The sequence below is a fragment of the Staurois parvus genome, unplaced genomic scaffold (genome assembly GCF_062004578.1).
Source record: "Staurois parvus isolate SC_StPar_1 unplaced genomic scaffold, SC_StPar_1.0 ptg000499l, whole genome shotgun sequence".
Lineage (NCBI taxonomy): Eukaryota > Metazoa > Chordata > Amphibia > Anura > Ranidae > Staurois > Staurois parvus.
Window position 1 is genome coordinate 314,488 of NW_028318295.1, and position 13,069 is coordinate 327,556.

At 39.5% G+C, this 13,069-nt stretch overlaps 1 long non-coding RNA gene across 9 annotated transcripts in view; it reads left to right on the forward strand.

Annotated features, from left to right (window-relative positions):
* LOC149452046 (uncharacterized) overlaps nt 1-13,069 on the forward strand; it is a 129,005-nt gene that overhangs the window by 18,104 nt on the left and 97,832 nt on the right. For all 9 annotated transcript variants that reach the window (XR_016314937.1, XR_016314939.1, XR_016314938.1 and 6 more), the window contains exon 2: nt 12,094-12,221. This is a non-coding gene — a long non-coding RNA (uncharacterized LOC149452046). The remainder of the gene's footprint in view (nt 1-12,093; nt 12,222-13,069) is intronic.

Sequence of the window (13,069 nt, forward strand, 5' to 3'; positions counted from 1 at the left end):
GAGTGGCAAGCGCTCTTCAAGAGTGGAACAACATCACTGGAAGACAAGAAAAGATCAGGAACACCTTCAATAAGCTCAGCTTCCGAAAATGTCTAAACCATTTGGCAACTTGTGCATGATGATCGGCAGAGAACAATACGCAACATTGTTTCCATTGTCAGTGTGTCATATGGAACAGCCCAGGCAAGCCTCACGTGTGATGTGAACATGTGCCGTGTTGCTGCCAATTTCTTCCCCAGGTTGCTGACCCAGGAGCAGAAGGAACACTGTGTTGAAGTCTGCCAAGAACTCCGTCAGCGTGCCGTGGATGACCCATCCTTCATGTCAAGGATGATTAGGTGACAATACTTTGGTGTATGGATTCCATGCAGAATTTCATATTTGCTCTTGGTTCTAACTTGGTGAAATAGCACATGTGGTAATGCACATGGTCAGAATAGCACCAGTTGCGCAGCTTCCAATGTACACAGGATGATGTCTTTTGGCACACTGACTTATGAAAGTTGGTGCTCCCTGTGACTGTCCATGCAGCCTTCTGCTGCCATCTGTTGGCATATTACAAAGCTAGTCTCAAAACATTTTGATATCGCCTCATAGCTATGATATTCAAGATATCTTCTTCAGCATGTGCAGTACAGTGGAATTCACACAGGAAAGAAAACTGCATACATATGGAGGACTTATTTATTAAGGTAATAAGCTCATTCACAGCAGTGCAGGAAGGATATCTTACCCTGATTTGTTTTTAAATTTAACTTAACCTCCCTGGCGGTATTCCTGAGTGTAGCTCGGGGTTAACTTTCAGTACCAAAAGCGGTAACCCCAAGCTACACTCAGAATTACACTGCAGCGTTGCTCAGGGATTCCCTCCAGCATTTACCTTGTCCTTCGCTCCCGCGATGTCCCCCCCCCCCCCCCGCAGCGTCTCCGGCCATGTCCTTCAGCTGATGCCGGCATCTGTCTTCCAGGTTCTGTTCCCTGCGAGCGTCGAGACGTACGGGACGTACGGGGGATAGGACCAGTGGGAAATTAAAAAATGTTAAAAATGACATTCACTCAATACACTAAAATCTCATAGTATAACATTACTGTATCAAAGCATTTCACATACAGTGCTTTGTCCTGTGCCCTGCCTGCATTTTTACTGTTCCTTCTGCCTGGAAACTGAGAAAAGTCCATGGCGTCCAAAAAGCGTCCCTTTAGGTCAAAAGCAGTTTTAGACCAGCTAGAGAACAGCGATAGTAAATTAGAACCACTTGCAGAATTGAGTGATAATGATTCGTGGGGAAATTCATCATCAGACACTGTAAACGATTTTGTGACTAAGATCAGTGATATGCGAACTTGGCGCTCTATTTCAAATTTCAATGTTTTTGGTTTGATTAATTATTGAATTGAATTTATTATTATTATATTATTATTTTTTTATTTTTTATGATTATTTATTATAATTTATGATTTCGTGTTTCAAATTTTACCATACCCGGGATGTTTTCTAGACTCTTGTTCGGACAGATTTCAGTGAGTTATTCCTAAGAATTACAGGCCTACAATAAAAAAACAACATATTTCCATGCAAAAAAAGTACCGCTTTGAGCACAGAAATACTGACATAATCAGACTGCTACGGAGGTTAATTTACATGCATGTCTACATGAAATACACATGCATACATGGTTCATAATTGTGTATATGTAGGTTCCAAAAGTTTTGCGTAGGTCCTCACTATCCATGTGTCTCACTTCCTGTTTGATCAGAGGAGAAGTGAGCCTAGTCTTTTGAAGGACAGGCAACAATAAAAGTGCTTCAGCATGACATTTTAATCTTTTTGTACACAACATTTTAATATGTTCTGCATGCTTTTATGGTGTTGCAAATTATGGTATACATGTGCTAAGATAAGTACCTTGAACTCAGTTGTTCCATTTAAAAATGCACCGTGCTCATGTGATAAAGCAGCACTATATTTAATTTATACTCATATCCATATTATCTCTTTTTTTCTAAAGCAATAAAACCACAATAAAATTCATAATGTTATATTCTGTGTGCAAGGATGTGCTTAAGTATATGCTTGAAAGCATGCTAAACCAGACAACTAAATATTTATTGTTAAGGCAAAACCCCAGACAAACATGTACAATAGAAGTAATATACTGTACAGTACATATTAAATGGTTTTACCTGCCAAAGAATATGTACTTCTCTGCGGCTAGTGTTCCTATCCAAACACTTCTTCCAGACAGTACAGTCAGATTCTACAGTCATTTTTTTCCTTCATGCACTACTGTACTGAAGTAAACCAATCTATCCTGTGAATGGAAATCAGCAACACCGGTCATCATCATGGTCATCATCATGGTCATCATCACTTACAATAGAGCCTGAATGACTTACATTGTTTGCTTTTTCTTTAGTGGGTGCTTCTGTGATTATAGATGGCTGATATGGGCACAACTGCAGGTCTTTGTAAAAAAAAATATATATTTTTATTTTATCAATATTTTATAATAATAATTATATTTTAATACATCTAAAACTGGATTCATTTTTTTAATGACTGTCTGGGGTTAAGCTGTAAAAAAATGAAGTTAATTAATAGATTTCCTACATTTATTCGCAAAATGGAAAAGTTACCACATGTATAATTTTTTTTAAATATAAACAATATGCTGAAAATTAAATAAATTGTTTTTGTTTATATGTTAATTGATTGCCAAGTATAACCTTCTGGACATCAACCACTGAGAAAGGCTTAGTTTATGTGCATGTACATGCAGATATATACACAAGCAAACAAGCAAGCACCATGTTGCATCATATTGCAAGCAAAGAAAAGCAAAGAAAACTGATCAGAAAAACCTCCTTAGCCACTCTAACTTAGGCACCCCACCCAGGTGTTTACATACTGCCTGGCAGCGGTGGGCTCCTCCAGTGGTTACCCTCTGGCCCAAAATCTTCTCTAGCACAGGTTATGTCATACACTTGAATGGGGCCATATTCCTGCACTAGAAATGCTAGGAATAAGGCTCTAAAGAACTTTTCTAGACAGGTTTCTTAGCTGGTTGGAGGGTTTATTGCTGTAAGACTATGATAAATAAGCAGATGTTAATAAAAACAGCTTAAACAGTTTTGTCAACCTGGGAGAGGAACTAACAAGATGATAACTAGAGCATGAAATGTTTTATTAGACAATATAGGTGTGGCTTATTAGAAATAGGCATGATTAGTGGGCTAATTTATAAGAGAGAGTGGATACCCCTAAATGCAGGATACCCCTTCCTATATACTTACCTGAGTCCTATCTCGATCGAGAGCTGTGCCCATCTGCAGAGGCACTGGTCTCTGTTCCTCTACCCACAGGACACAGGCAGCAGCAGGAGCCATTGGCAAGTTGACATTGATCTAGTTAGCAACTGGGTGGAATAAAATAAGGCTGTAGTTAAAAGGGAATGATTTAAAGAGCTTTTGTAAATAAGAATGAGTGTAAATTATAGTTTTCAATGTACTAAGATACTGCCATGTTTCTGGAAGAGAATTTGCCAGATTAAAGTATGATAACCTGCTTACCTAGTTGGATTACAGTATGGAGAGATGAAGATGGCATGTTACAGCAAGCTTGGTAGTCTAAACTTTGACTCAAAGTAACATTCTTCTGTGACAAAAGGCCATGATGCTAGGTCATTTTCTCCTTATGGAACACATAGCATGGGACAGAGTAACTGTCAGAGCATCTTATCTTGAAATAGTGCTTTAACACAGTACACATCTCTCTAGCTTTCTAGTAGTTGAATGACCCAAGAGGAGCAAGACGAGTTCTCACTTCATTGTACAAAGTCACATTAAAGTACAGTACATATTTCTTCCCTGCTTCGGAGTGGATGTTGCAGGGATTGGCAGGGGAAGGACATCTAATGAGGAAAGAAATCTTGATTAACTGTATTCCAGGAGATTTACACATTCTGCAGGGAGACTGGTGATGGGTTAAAAATTTGTGTGACACCCAGAATTTTAATGGTTTGACATCTCTGCTTATCTTAAAGACAGTCATAAGTTACTGACCAGAAAGCAACAGTGTGTAAAAAGCACACTGTTACTATCTTCCTCTTCTTTGGTAAACTCAGGCTTATTTACTTGAAGTGCCAGTCCCTGTGTACTGTGACTTCACATCTGCCAGGAAGAAGTCTCAGCTGTGGGGAGCAGAGCCAACAGCTTCAGTTGCTTAAAGTGACCATGCCACCAGGCAATTTTTGTAAACAAAAATATTGTTTAAAGTTTATATGTGCAATTAACACATTTTATGCATGTTATTTACCTGTATACGTTCAGAAACTCTGAGTCTGCTGCTGGACATCATCATTTTAAATGTGATGTCAGCAGCTCTAGAAGACTCATAGCTGTCACTCAAGCCATGTGCTACAGTATTCCTCTTACATAGATAGTTAAAGGAAAAGGTGGAGGACTTTGGCCAGCACAAAGAGTAAATAGACACCCCAGAAGAGAGCTAATGACACGCAAGGAGGACTGTGCTAGGGAATTGCCTAATCCAATTTTCTAGAAAGTTCAAAGGCACGTTGTAAGTAAATAAAATGAATTTACGGAAAGAAGAAAAACTGCTAGTAAGCATGTAAAATATTTCATTTTTCTGTGCTTTTACCTGCAATTTTTTTATTCCATAATTATAACTTGCAGTCAATCAAGAAGTCCTAAAACTGCCATATGCGTCACTGTTATGATCACACATTGGGGTTTATTTACTAAAGCTGGTTCATTCAGAATCTCATGCTCTTCTGCATAGAAACCAATCAGCTTTCAAGTTTTATGGCTAAAGCTTAATTAAACAAGCTGGTGTTAGAAGCTGATTGGCTGCTATGTATAGGTTCACCAGATTCTGAGTGAACCAGCTTTAGTAAATCCCCCCCATAGTCTGCACAGTGGAAACATACCGTAGTTCCTTTACACAATACTATGTGAATTCTTACTAGGTATGAATGAAATGAAGAGTTTTGAAAATACCTTGAAGTCAATGGGGATGTAAAAAGGAAGGTTTTTTTTATAATTTAAAACATGCAATGAGCTTTAAATTACTCCCAAGAGCTAAAGAAACTCTTTTCATGTATCTTTGACCTGTTTTTGTGAAGCTTTGAATATGATGTTACATATTGAAGAACAGAGCAGCCCTAAAGTTAATACTACTCCTTCCTTTAAAAACAAGGTAATCCTATCACCATGCCAGCAGTGATACTGTGATAACATGACTTGGTTTATAAACAAATACCTAGGGATAGCATTTGAGTTAGAGTTGGCTTTGTTTGATCAATACAGTTATTGATGACTATGCCAGTGTATGGTAGAAGATAAAGCTACATGACTTTTTTGTAAGCATATTTCAGTCAAATGTTTTTCATCGTGAAATTAGAGGCTTGTTTCAACTTTTGTTTAGGCAGAATCTGTAATTTTGAAATCAATTTTAGAAAAATCACTTAGCTCATCTCTAATTATCAGAAGCAGGGATAAAATAAATGCCCACAGTGACCAATATTTTACCAATGTATGTGTGTCACCAGGCCTCTCTACACTCACAGAGTGCAAGTCATGCAATCTGATGTTCATAATATTGTTTGCTGATTTATCAGAGACAATTAAAATAAGTTCATTAGACATGCACAACCTAATCCAACTGGATGTGGCTGGTTCACAGGTAGTGGATATTTATGAATACTAGTCAGTCAAACTTATTCAGTCTTTTTTTTACAATGGTTTTAAAAAAGGTGGTGTCCTCCCCCCATCCCCCCCCCCTCTTCCCCAGACACCAGTTTCTTTCACATCTCATCTGGACAAAGTGCAAGAATGCAGGGAAAGAGCCTTATGAGGTTTATTTGCAACATACCTGCTTTACTTTCAACATATTCTTATTGAACAATCTAATAACTAACATATATTTGCTATTTTACTGTCTCTGTAAAAATACACTTAAATAGTAACAAAAAAGTAGCAAAGAAAATGATTGGTTGAATAAATATAGCAACATGCATTATAGAAGAATTCTGGAAGATCTTCAATCTTTTAAAACCTAATCATTGTCACTCCTTCTTTGGGCCTGTGACTTTTGGTGCCTGTCAGAACCTGGAAGAGGAGCATTTTTACCTCAAAATACCTGCCTGAAGCAGACAAGCCACTAATAGGATAGCAAGGGGCTTGCTTACTAATGTCCCTCATGATATTCCATTACCAGGCCATTTGGAAGCCATAGTGCCACTGTAGCAATGTATGATTGCACTCCTGGCATTATGCTACAAAAATTCCTATGATAGTTAGAAATATGTGTGGACAAAAATATATATGTGTCAGGCCTTTCTAGATGGCTAGTTCCTTGTTGAAATGCTAAGTAGAGATAATTGTGTAAATGTCATATGCACATTGTAAGAGCTTGTGGAGAAGGTGAACATTGTGTCACCCATGCATGTCCCTGTGGCTCTATGTGATTTGTGTAATTACAAGAGTTAACATGCGCTAGCAGACCTAACTTGATCCAGAGAGTGAAATAGGTTTTATGTAAGAGTAATTGCAAAGTTTAAGGGACAATTTAAAACCTTGTTTGAGTTTGTTTTGCAGCAGTTTAAGTAAAGATGTTTGCATTTTAGTTTACGTTAAGTTTTTCACTTATACAAAATATTTCAAACCGTCCCTTCTGCGTTATGCTAATGATGAAGCCCCAACTGCTATATTAAATTAAGAACTTTCATCCAAAACGTAGTTAATTAAAAAAGAAACAAAAAACAGGATCTTCCAGTAAGATTAAGGGTGCCAAACTCTTGGCCAGCAAGAGCCAACTCACACTTTTTTATGTTCAATAAGTGTTATTGTTGTTTTGACAGGGTTACTTTCAAATACTAAAAACATACTAACCAATAAATGCAAAATTCAAAAGGAAAATCAACTTGTCCCTGAAATTGAAACAAAGTAATTATCAACTGGTAATCAAATTATATTTTTTTCCCCGATTTATATGAGAACGTAATGCAATCATTTACAGGATAGAATACATTCTAAAGTATACAAGTTGCCTGCACAACTGCCATTTTTTTTTATCCTTGAGTCTAAAAGAGATTTTGTGGTGGAAGTAAACGAAGGTAGTGACAAAAATTTTAATGTATGCTTGGTGTTAAATGTGCTGATGTTAAATAAGTCCTAGGTCCTTTCAGTAGGATCTGAAGAGTTGAAGGGTTTTGACACGTTCAGAGATGAGGGGTTTTTAGGGTTAGTAAATATTATCTGGGAAACTTAGTCTGGATGTTAGTAGGGACTCAGGTTTGTTTCCCTTGATGTACTCGTAAACTTTTTTTTGAACCCAATGTATGTAGTTTTCTGCCTGGTAAGTAAGATTTAACTTGGCTCTAATTCAAATGATCTTTGATGGATAGCTCTATGATTAAGGCTACACTAGGATCACTAAGCAAGGAGTCCTTTAGATTTCATTGACTTGTTGAAGGTCTAGTTGTCTGTGAGTTGTTTGGGATAATGGTTGTGATCTGCCCAGGGGGTGGAAAGGATGGAGGTTGATGTTGAATTGTGAGTATGAGAACAAGAAGTAATATCAGAGGTAACTATCAAAAACATCCTGAGTACTTTGTATTATCTGCAAATGTGTCTCATGAAGCATAACTGTCCTATTTTGGGAGTATAATAAGCAACCGATGCTTTTTAATGAGAAAAAAAGTCATTGTTTAGAGGTGTCTCAATATGGGCAGGAAGTTTATTTCCCATGACATCTTGAAAAATCATGTGACTCTGTTGGTGCATAAGGAAAGCAGAATTACACATCCTTATTTAAACTAATGCTCAAAAACCTGAGAATTAAACATATTTTAAATACACATAGCCCCTTATTCACTTTAGGCCTTTTAAGATGTTTCTATTTTTACCTATGCCATTTTCTACTGTTTTAGGGTAGTGATTGTTTGTTTTAGAAAATGAAAAAAATAATATTTAGGAAAGTAATAAAAATGAAAAAATGGCAGATTGGCAGCTTAAAGGAGATCTATTGTCACAACATACATTTTCATTTTAAAACACCCACATTGTAATAGCAAGTCAAATCATAGTACTATACACAATATTAATAATATAAGCTTACTTGAAAGATCTTCTTTCATATTGGAAGCTCTGCCTGTCTGCTGGTCATTGCTTTCCACAACTTCCTGGATTCCCTGCTTGTTTTTGCAGCTTCTCCGCTGCTTTTCAATTTCTAAGGACTACACATCGGATGGACAGATTGTTGTGTGAGGGTGAGGAAGACCCAGCCATCATGGTGCATATTGGTACCAATGATAAAATTAGAGGAAGATGGAGCATCCTAAAAAATTTATTTCAGGGATGTGGGAACAATATTGAAGAGAAATGTTATAGGGATTGGAATAAATAGTTAAATCTTGGTGTTTGCTGTAGATACAAAGCTATGCAAGATAATAACCTCTCAGCAGCAAATAAAAACTCTACAGGAAAACCTCAATAAAATGGAGGGGTGGGCAAACACATGGCAAATGAGGTTCAATGTAGGGAAATGTAAAGCAATGCACTTGGAGGCTAAAAATATGAATGTAAGTTACGCCTGGAACTCCGCTTTAAGTATGCTGTCCAGTTCTAGTCTGCAGTCCTCAGAAGGGATGTGCTGGAACTGGAGGGCATCTAACAAGGTGACTGGAGGACCTCAGTTATGAGGAATGATTACACACATTAAACTTATTCTCCCTGGAGAAGAGATGCTTAAGAGGGAATATGATAGAGATATAAAAAAATCTTATGTCACTATAATGTCCGTGCACATCGAATCGGCGCCAGGTTTTACCTCCTGTCCTAGTTGCTTGGGCTCTTTCCTTTCCGACCTGACCCTAGGTATTATTAAGCATTTGCACCTGTGTGATAGTGTTCAAATAATGTGTCTTCATGTAGAAGCTGGACCCCTCTGGTTACTGTGTTGGCCGCTGTTTGAGTATTCCATATTTGTTGTGTGTTTGATCCTGTCTTTGTTCTCAGTGTTTTCTCGCTGGCTGTGCACTTCTATTCCCTTTGCTCTCTGTCCATGGATTCCTTCCTTCCCTGTTGCTGTGTGTGTCCTTCTCATCATTGTTTCTTGTTGTTTGTTTTCCCTGCAGTCCCTTCCGAGCTTGCTGCAGTTGGTTACTTTGGTTCCTTGTATCCTGTGTGTACATCAAAATATTTTTGATGAGTCAGGCCATGTGTCCTCTGCTGCAGACACACTTCTTCGTCTCAGTCAAGGTAACCACACTGTTGGACAGTACGCCATTCAGTTCCACGCCCTAGCAGCTGAACTTTCCTGGAACAATGATGCACTTATGGCGGCCTTCTGGCAAGGTATCAAAGACGAGTTCGTGGGTTCCTACCATCCTGGAAAATCTAATTTTTTTGGCCATCCAGATTGACATCCGTTTCCAGGAGCTCTCCCAGGAAATGGCTCGGCAGCAAATTCTCCTCTCCTCATCTAGATTCACCTTCCAACACCCTATTTGTACCATTCAATGACTCCTCTCCCTCCTCTCATGAGGAGCCTATGCAACTGGGCCATTCACGTCTATTCATTGAGAGGAACTGTCAACAGACTTAGGGACTGTGTATATACTGTGGACAAAAGGGACATTTCTTGAAACAGTGCCAAGGCTTGCAAGGCTAGTACATCTAGAGGGGGGTATGCTAGACTGTAATTCTTGCCCCTCAAGTCCATGTCCAACTGTTACTGTTCAGTTGCACTTTCCCACTTTCACTGTCTCCATGGATGCATTTGTTGACTCTGGTACAACAGACAATTTATCTCTGCGTCCCTGTTAAAGTTCACTTGGACCACAGAACCCCTTCCTCAGATCCCTCGAGTTTGGCACCATTCTGACCTCAAGTCCTGTTCATTCCTGCACCACTCCAATCAAGATGTCGCTGGAAGTACTTCACCAAGAATCCATCTCCTTTTTGGTGTTACGGCCGGCCACTTCTAAGTTAGTCCTAGGTCTTTCTTGGCGTCAACAACATTCCCCAGTAATCGACTGGTCTGGCCCTTATTTGTTATCCTGGGGGCTCCACTGTCACGCCAGATGTCTAAAAAAGAGAGGTATACTGCTCAGGCAAACAATCCAGGTCAATCCACGACAGGTGCAGGCTCTGGCTCGCCATCACACATGATGAAACAGGAAGAAGGGTCAGCTGCACTCCGGAGGATTGATGAATATAGTGTATATTTATTTATCTATAGGACACATAAAACACCAGGACATGAAGACAGGACCTGTTAACACATTTCCCAAGATCTCGTGCTTAATCATAACACTATATTCATCAATCCTCCAGTGTGCGGCTGACCCTTCTTTCTGTTACACCAGATGTCTAGGCAAGGTAGTTCCACTCAAAACCCTTCAAGTGGCATCCTCTGGAGTTTCTTCCCTGGTGCCAACGAACTACTCTGAATTTCTGGATGTATTTTCCAAACGCAAGGTGGACCAAATTCCTCCCCACAGACCCTACGATTGTGCCATAGACCTAGTCCCAGGTTGCAGTATCCCTGGGGGTCAGGTGTATCACCTCAGTCTCCCTTAGATCAAGGCCATGTCTGAGTACATTGCCAAAAATCTTCAAAAAAGATTTATCCGCAAATCCTCCTCTCACACCGGAGAGGGGTTCTTCTTTGTCAAGAAAAAAAGATGGTTCCCTTCGTCCATGTATTGACTAACGGAGATTAAATGCCATTAAGGTTAAGGTGGTATTACCCTCTGATTGTGAAATCTTAATGGTGATTTCAACATTTGGAGAAAATTTTTCAGTCTTCGGTCACTCAAGAAGAAACGTGGCCACTTGATGAAATTGAACGAGAAGCAGGTCAACCTTAAACTGCATAACATTTTTTTTAACTTTTAGAGTGGTAAGAATGTAGAACTCTTTTCCACAATCGGTGGTTGCAGCAGAAGATGTTTCTAATTTCAAAACTTCCTAGATGGACACCTTATTGAGCACAATACACAAGGATATGGAAATTGGTAAAGACATAATACATATACACACTCCCACCCACACAGGTTGAACTAGATTGACTGGTGACTTTATTCAGCCTTAACAACTATGTATCTATGTAACTATATCCCATGGTGCCTTATTGCCTGCAAGCAGTCATTCCTACACTGACTGACTCCCATACCAGCCTCCTTGAAATTCCTCCTGTAAGCACCTCTGTAGTTCAGAAGACAGATTTTGTGAATTCTGTGATACAGCAGTATCTACCCACAGGCAGGGGCAGACTGACCATTCGGAAACTCGGGCACTGCCCGAGGGTGTGGGGTCAGTAGGGGGCCCCATGAGATGCCCCTGGTACATTTTTCATAGGCTTTTTTGAGTTTGGGCAAGGACACAGGGGCCCCACGATCCCCTATTGCCCGGGGGCCCCATGAGTTGTCAGTCCGCCCCTGCCCACAGGGCATAGTGAATAGTAACACAATTCAAGGAAGTAAATATGTGTGAATCATTACAAAGTAAGTTTACAAACTTCAAGATCATTTAGGTGAAACTGTCCAATATGGTGCCTGGCAGAACAGGAGTAGGACAGGAGTTGGGATTTGCTCATCTATACTCTTGCTTGAAATTTGTGTTTGTGCGTTGTCAAGATATCCATAAACTTAAAGTTGAAATCCAGGTAAAACAAATGTTGCCTAAAGAACACTGTGGGGTTGATTTACTAAAGGCAAGTGCATTTACACTCATTTTCTCTAGAGCTTAGTGAATTTGGTGAAGCTCTGCTGATTTCCATTATTCCATCATATACAAGCAAAAACACATTTTTTTCCTTGCACCTGACTGCATATTCTTTTCAATGTGAAGCTTCATCTAAGCTCTGGGAAAAATGCACACGCAAAGTGCACAGTCTATTTGCCATTAGTAAATAAAACTCTTTGTATTCTTATTTGAGTTTTGGCTTCCTTTGTGCATTTATTTAACATCTTTGTAATAATACAACATGAAACAACTCATTAATTTTGGCTTTGTGAACAAGTTTCCTGTAATAAAGAACAGTCAGTGTTGCTCTCTTTCCTTTTGCAGGCTGCCTGGTTTGGTATTTGCCCCTCTGTAGTTTTCTGCAGTCAGCCTTTGCTGGTTGACCCACCCACAGATCTGCTTTCTGCAGGCTATGTGCAGCACAGAGATGATATCAGCTCTAATTTTACAAGGTAATTTCTACGTTTGCAAAGACACTTGTGAACATGACATGATTGGTAGTACTGTAGCAGGATGTACTAGGATTAAAAAATATACTTGGAGCTGAAGTTTATGTTGCTTTGCCAGTGTAATCTTACATTAATGTGTATAGAGTGATTTATACTCACATTTATACCAGGTGATAAATGAGTGACAAACCCAACTCAAATGTATTGCTCTTACATGACAAAAATTCAGGTGATTTGGTATAATTAAGCATAGAAACTACTATTTGCATTTTAACCACAAAGCTTACTGTTGTATACAGAAATTCACAGTAAAAAGGCTATGCTGTTTACATGATTCAAAAATAGAATTATATTAATTAACCTTAATTGAGATTGTCTCAGTAATTGCTGATCAGCTGCACTGCACAAAAGTGAGGGGGATATTGATCTCCTTAAAGGAGAAGTACAGCCAAAGCTCCTTTGGCTGTACTTTCCCTGTGGATCACAGGAGTGCAGTTAGTTCTGCACTCCTGTGACCTGTTTTCAACTAACAGCAGGTTGAAGCCTGCTGGTCAAGGCTGAAGAAAGATCCCGACTTTAAAGTCGGGATCCACCCCAGAGTCTGGAGTGTCACCCGGCTCCGTCTGCCTCTCAGCGATCTGCTGAAAGCTTGAGCCAGCCACTTCTTCCCTCACCACAGCCCAGCACTCCAGTGAGTGTGGGGGGGGGGGGAGATGGCAGAGCAGACTGACAGTCACCACTCTCTGCTCACAACGGCTGTGAGAACTCTGTGATCAGCGGTCATGTGACTGCTGAGTTCTCACCCTTAGAGCTGGCGGGGGACAGATGCAGCATCAAACTGATGCTCCATC